This window comes from Juglans microcarpa x Juglans regia, chromosome 2S (genome assembly GCF_004785595.1).
Source record: "Juglans microcarpa x Juglans regia isolate MS1-56 chromosome 2S, Jm3101_v1.0, whole genome shotgun sequence".
Lineage (NCBI taxonomy): Eukaryota > Viridiplantae > Streptophyta > Magnoliopsida > Fagales > Juglandaceae > Juglans > Juglans microcarpa x Juglans regia.
The window spans coordinates 30838465-30845668 of NC_054597.1; the positions used below are offsets into that span (position 1 = coordinate 30838465).

Consider the following 7204-nt stretch of genomic DNA (forward strand, 5'->3'; position numbering starts at 1 on the left):
TAATAACTTGCTGCAAAACTCTTCCAAAATTTAATTCACCCGCCTTTTGCCCTTGTTCATTTCACTCCAGCTGCTCCTCCCTCTCTCCCCAATCCGTCTTCGTCTCTCGCACGGTGCGCAAAAAACCTACAGGTATTTCTCTCCATCTCTCTCTCTCTCTCTCTCTCTCTCTCTTCATAGTAGACCCTCTCTTTCTCTCTCCTCTATAGATTTTTCGTGGGTTTGCTGTTGCGCATTTGTGTTCATTGTTGGAGTTCTGAGTTGCTGATCGATGGTAAGGCCCTTCTCCTTCACTGCTTCTCACGAACACACCCACACCCACATTCACTTCAAGTTAATTTCCACTTCTATGAAATTTCTGTGAAATGAATTTTAACCCGTGCGTGTCCGTGGGTTTTAGGGATTTTTCCTACATTTTGTACGGAGTATCCTTTATCTTGATATTTTCCATGTTAAATGGCTAGGTACATACGGAGGGGAAAACCATAATTTGGTTTTGTTTTGTTTGAGTCCGAGTCTCTGAAATGGCCCGAGTTTGTAGAGTTTGATGATGTTAATGGAAATGTGCTAACCTACTCTACACAAGACAGGTACTTTGTCGGTGTTTATACAGTTTATTTACGGTGCCAAATGCACAATTATTTTGTGGATGCTAACAAGCCCTTAAAATGAATATTGGCAGTATATACAAGGTGTTTGACCTGAGAATTTGGGTTTTGAGAACTTTTGGTTAAAATTGATTTGAACTTTATAATTCTTTTTGTTATTTGTTTTGCTTGCTGTTTTTATGCTATGTCTACCCATAAATCATGCTTATTTTCAATTTTTAGTTTGAAATGTTTAAGTTTTTCATTTGTATTTATTTGTTGGCTTTTTTGAGTTGATGAGTTTGTACTTTTTTATTTTTATTTTTTGTAAGTTTGTCATTTATATTTATTTGTTTGTTGTTTCCTGTTTCAAGTTTGATGTGAGAAACAGAGAAAATTTGTGAGTCTGTGTTGAAGTTGGTGTGATGATTGTGAGCACCAAATGTTATGTTGTCATGTGTTGGTATAGCTAAAGTTGAAGTTGGTGTCATGAAATTCTGCTAATGAAATTCAGTTTGTTCTTGCAGGCATAGCTAAAGTTGGTGTGATGATTGGAAGCACCACTTTGGTGACACTTGTTATTGGTTTTGTGTCTCTCACTTGTGCAAAACCTTACACATTTATTTTGAATGATACTAATTATATATGCATGGTTTCTTTCTATAATTCATGATCAGCAGTACACATTCATTCTCAGGTTCAAGCTATGTGTTAAGGAAACAATCCCTTGATTCAAGGCTTAATATCATTTACCTTAATTCTAGGACATTCATTGTATAGATTGATTCTAGTTTCCTTTCATGCAATTATACGTCATATTCTAGTTTCCTTTTTATGTAATTAAACGTTATGTAAATCTTGCATATATAGAAGAATACTCACCACGATTGAGGTGTGGTGGTTTTTATCAATCTTCTCATGGTATCACGAGCCTCATCGGATTAGCATCCCTCAGTTCTTCTTTCTCCTTTTTTCATGGCTGCCGAACCCAACCCCACTCTTCTTCCCTTCAACACCATGATCCACATGGTCACCATCAAGCTTTCCTCCTCCAATTACCTCTTGTGGAAAAGCCAATTACTTCCCTTACTTGAGAGCCAAGAGTTATTAGCTCATGTGGATGGCACCCTTGAACCTCCCCCACGTTTTCATCCCTCCAACTCTCAGACACCAAACCCCAAACACTTGGCGTGGAAACAAACTGACCAACGCCTCCTAAGCTTGTTACTCTCCTCCCTCAGCGAAGAAGCTATGGCTGAGGTTGTCGGTCTCTCCACCTCACGTGAGGTTTGGCTTGCTCTCGAAAACTCCTTCAGCCATCGCTCCAAAGACAGAGAAATTCGTCTCAAAGACGATCTCCAGTTGATGAAACGTGGGGCACGCACTGTCTCTGAGTATGCCCACACCGATACCATCTCTCTACTACCAAATCTACATTTATTAGATGTTTTGGTTGTTCCTCGTCTCACCAAAAACCTATTGTCCATTAGTAAATTAACATCTGATTTTCCTCTTACTGTTACATTTACTAATAATTTTTTTACTGTCCAGAATCATCAAACGGGAAGGGTGGTGGCAACCGGTAAACGTGATGGTGGTCTATATGTGCTGGAGCGCGGACACTTCGCCTTTATTTCTGTTCTTAAGAATAAAGCTCTTCATGCTTCTTATGATTTATGGCATGCTCGCCTTGGTCATGTAAACCATTCCATTATCTCTTTTTTGAATAAAAAAGGTCGTCTTCATCTTACATCGTTATTGCCTTCTCCTGCATTATGTAGTACATGTCAACTTGCAAAAAATCATCGCTTACCTTATGCTCGTTATGAACATAGATCTTCTAATGTGTTGGATCTCATTCATTGCGACATTTGGGGCCCTTCACCCGTCAAATCAAATTTGGGTTTTATTTATTATGTGATATTCATTGATGACTATTCTCGATTCACTTGGCTCTACCCTTTGAAATTCAAATCTGATTTTTATGATGTTTTCATTCAATTTCAAAAATTTGTTGAAAATCAATATTCCACCCGTATCAAAATTTTTCAAAGTGATGGTGGTGCCGAATTTACCAGTAATCGCTTCACAGCGCACCTTCGTACCTTCGGTATTCACCATCAACTCTCATGCCCATACACACCCGCCCAAAATGGTCGCGCTGAAAGAAAACATCGTCATGTAACCGAGACTGGTCTAGCCCTTCTTTTTCACTCTCACCTTTCTTCTCGTTTTTGGGTTGATGCCTTCAGCACTGCAGCCTACATTATCAACCATTTGCCCACACCGCTTCTTGGAGGTAAGTCCCCTTTTGAGCTTCTCTATGGTTCTTCACCCAACTATGAAAATTTTCATCCTTTCGGTTGTTGTGTTTACCCTTGTTTACGTGATTATATGCCTAACAAATTTTCTCCTCGCAGCATTCCTTGCATTTTTTTGGGTTACAGTCCTTCTCATAAAGGATTTCCCTATCTTGACCCCACTACGTCCAGGCTATATATCACCCGACATGCTCAGTTTGATGAAACCTATTTTCCCTCTCATTCTAGCTCTCATGCTCAACCCATCTCCTCTCTTACTTTTTCCAATTTTCTTGAACCACATCCTCACCATAACGACCTCCCTCCTCCATCCCCTATGCACCATTCCTCACCCATTACACCATCCGGATCTCTCCCGTGTGCTATTTGTACTGACCCAGTGGATGAGTCTTTGCAGGTTTCTCCTTCTCTTGCAGGTCCCTCTTCTCTAGTCTTGGATCCCACACTGCCTTCTGTTGAGACTGACATGGATCCTCATGTTCCAGCTTTTCCGATGGGTTCCCACCCGATGCTTACATGAGCAAAGGCTGGTATCTTCAAGACTCGACATCCGGCAAACCTCAGTGTCGTGTGATCCTCTGGACTTCTCTCTGCTCTTCTTGCATCCACTGAGCCCAAAGGATTCAAATCTGCTGCTAAGAATCCTGCCTGGCTTGCTGCCATGGATGATGAAGTTCATGCCTTGCAAAACAACCGTACCTGGATCTTGGTCCCTCGACCTCCCAACACCAACATTGTGGGTTCCAAATGGGTGTTTCGGACCAAATATCTACCTGATGGATCTGTTGAACGTCTCAAAGCCCGTCTTGTTGCCAAAGGTTACACTCAGGTACCTGGACTTGACTACACTGACACTTTTAGTCCTGTTATCAAGGCCACTACTGTTCGTGTTGTGCTCTCTCTTGCTGTTACTAACAAATGGCCTCTTCGCCAATTGGACGTCAAGAATGCCTTTCTCAATGGCACTCTCACAGAAACTGTTTATATGGAGCAACCTCCCGGGTATGTTGATCCTCGCTACCCTCATCATGTATGTCAGTTGAAGAAAGCTCTTTATGGCCTCAAGCAAGCTCCTCGAGCATGGTTTCAGCGCTTCAGTTCCTTTCTCCTTACACTTGGTTTTTCTTGCAGTCGTGCTGATACCTCTCTCTTTGTGTTTCATCAACATTCTGACATTATCTATCTCCTTCTTTATGTTGATGATATTATCATTATTGGCAACAATTCTTCTTTTCTTGACAGCTTCACTCGCAAGCTTAATTCTGAGTTTGCCACTAAAGATTTGGGTTCCCTCAGTTATTTTCTTGGTTTGGAAGCTACCTCTATTCCTAATGGTCTTTTTATCAGCCAGCTGAAATATGCACGGGATATCCTTGCTCGGGCGCACTTACTTGATAGCAAGCCAGTTCACACTCCTATGGTTGTCTCCCAACATCTGACTGGAAATGGCTCCCCCTTCTCGGACCCCACTCTATACAGATCTCTTGTTGGAGCTCTCCAATACTTGACCATCACAGGCCCTGACGTTGCTCATGCTGTAAATTCTGTCAGTCAGTTTCTACATGCTCCTACTACAGATCACTTTCTTGCTGTCAAGCGCATTCTTCGCTATGTCAAGGGCACCCTTCACTTTGGTCTCACCTTTCGCCCTTCTACTGATTCCAGTGCTCTAGTAGCTTACTCTGATGCTGACTGGGCTGGCTGTCCTGACACTCGTCGTTCTACCTCTGGCTACTCTATTTATCTTGGTGATAATTTGGTCTCTTGGAGTGCCAAGAAGCAACCCACTGTCTCGCGTTCCAGCTGTGAATCTAAATATCGTGCTCTTGCGACCACTGCAGCTGAACTTCTCTGGCTTATGCACCTTCTTCAGGATCTCAAGGTCTCCATCTCACAAAAGCCACTTCTCTTATGTGACAACAAAAAGTGCTCTTTTCTTAAGTTCCAACCCCGTCTCCCACAAACGGGCTAAGCACGTTGAACTCGATTATCATTTCCTTCGAGAACTTGTTGTTGCTGGGAAACTTCGGACGCAGTATGTGCCTTCTCATCTACAAGTTGCTGATCTCTTCACCAAGAGTGTTCCTCGCCCTCTCTTTGAATTCTTTCGAACCAAGCTTCATGTCTGTTCCAATCCGACGCTCAGCTTGCGGGGGGGTGTTAAGGAAACAATCCCTTGATTCAAGGCTTAATATCATTTACCTTAATTCTAGGACATTCATTGTATAGATTGATTCTAGTTTCCTTTCATGCAATTATACGTCATATTCTAGTTTCCTTTTATGTAATTAAACGTTATGTAAATCTTGCATATATAGAAGAATACTCACCACGATTGAGGTGTGGTGGTTTTTATCAATCTTCTCACTATGCACACAAACAGCAACCATGTTTTGTTTTTTCTTGAATTTCTACTGTTGTCTAGAATTTATGTAGTGATTTTCACTTTCCATTTCTCACATCTTATGTATTTGAGTGGAAAATCATAAGGAAAGAAGGATCTATAAATAGGTTTAAACCCACCTGTTAGAGTTCAAAGTACATCAAACAATTCCTGATGTTTGCTACTGCATGAGAATTATGTATGTTAACAACGTTACTAACATTTCTGATTTTTGTTCACAGGAAGGATAAGGATCCATTGAAACCTAAGCATCCAATGTCAACATTCTTCTTGTTCACAAACAGTAGCCAAGTTGCACTGCTTGCGGAGAAGAAGAGTGTTTTAGAGGTATTTTATTATCACAATTCTCATTTTCAATATTATTCCATTTTTTAAGCCACTTGCTCTCCTCTAATTTGATGAATTTTGGCTTGTAATAGGTTGCAAGGATCAGTGGTCAAGAGTGGAAAAACATGATAGAAGAACAGAAAGGACCTTATGAAGAGGTTAACAGTTAACTCATTTTCAAAGAAAAATTTTGTGCCCCAAGTAATCATGGCTTAAATTCCTATTTAGCTCGAGTCTCATTATTCTCTCTATTTGAAACTTACAGATGGCAAAGAAGAATAAGGAAATGTATTTGCAAGAAATGGAAGCTTTCAAGTAGAAGAAAGATAAAGAAGCTGTTAACCGCATAAAGGAAGAGGAAGAGCAGATGAAACTTCATAAGCATGAGGCCTTTCAGCTTCTGAAAAGTGAAGAAGAAAGAGAAAATTGAGAATATAATCAAGGTACATTAACAAACTATCGTAATTTTTTTTTTTTTTTTTTGTCTTTGAGTGCGAAGACTTTTACTGCTGCCAATATAGTTCTCTAATGTGCATAAAATGAAAGAAAATCGACAAAAGAAGGAGCAGCAGCAGAAGTAAGACAAGAAATCTAACTCTTGATTATATTTAATGAGATTTTCTCTAATGTTTTGCAGCTTTTAGATTTATGCACCTGCTTTGCTCTCACTTGAGTCTTTCAGGTAGCTCTTGATGTTAAAGAAATGCAATCTTTTATTTTTTTTGTCTCAATCTTATATTTTATTGTCACAATATTTTTTTTATCTCTTTCATTTTAATTGTTTTGTCAGCCTCTTAATTTTTTTGTCAGCCATATTCAAAGACTACTTGATAATTACTTGTCATCGACTAGGATCAGATCAGTGAGAAATGGTCGAGGTAACATAGTTTTGATGATGGGTTTTCTTTTTGTGACATCAACTTGTTTAGAGTGTAGTTGAACAAAGGCCATTAGAGTGTAGTTAAAATAGCATTTGACAGCTTTTTAGTAACTTGTTGGAACCAAATTAAATGAAGAGTTAAAGCTTATAAGATGGTTAGTTTTTGTCCCTTGTTTGCAATAGTTTTTCATACAAACAAATAAATTTGGTTGAGCAAAAGATGCCAATGAAAAATTGGGATGAAATGGACTGGTTGAAGAAGCAAAACAGAGTGCATAGCAGAATTTTCTGCACTACCATGGACAGCCAGCAGTTTTAGTACTTTCATGCTCATTTTCTGCAGACTGGTTGAAGAAAGATGGATGCTCATTATTCCTAAACGGGAAATTATATTAATATTTGATTTACTCACATCAACACATGTTTGAGGATAGGTAAGGTTGTTGGGTCAGATGGGGTTCACTCCCATCTTGTTGAGCTACATAAAAAATTTACCATATATCCAAACATTTGTCTTTACATTCATGTTATATTGATCCTTGTGTGCATTCCAAAAGATTGGTTTTGTTGACAGATTTCAATGAAAAGTTTATGAATTGATCTGAATATTTTTTAACTAAGGTGAATTACCTTAATCAAAAAGCTGCATGCCATGCATTAGTTATAAATTTGAAAGGTTTTTAAA

General features: G+C 39.3%; 1 long non-coding RNA gene across 1 annotated transcript; it reads left to right on the forward strand.

The window, feature by feature from the left end:
• On the forward strand, positions 1-659 carry LOC121253638. Its single transcript, XR_005938411.1, has 3 exons — positions 1-132; positions 210-274; positions 465-659. It is a non-coding gene; the product is annotated as an uncharacterized LOC121253638 (long non-coding RNA).
• The last annotated feature ends 6545 nt before the right edge of the window (positions 660-7204 follow it).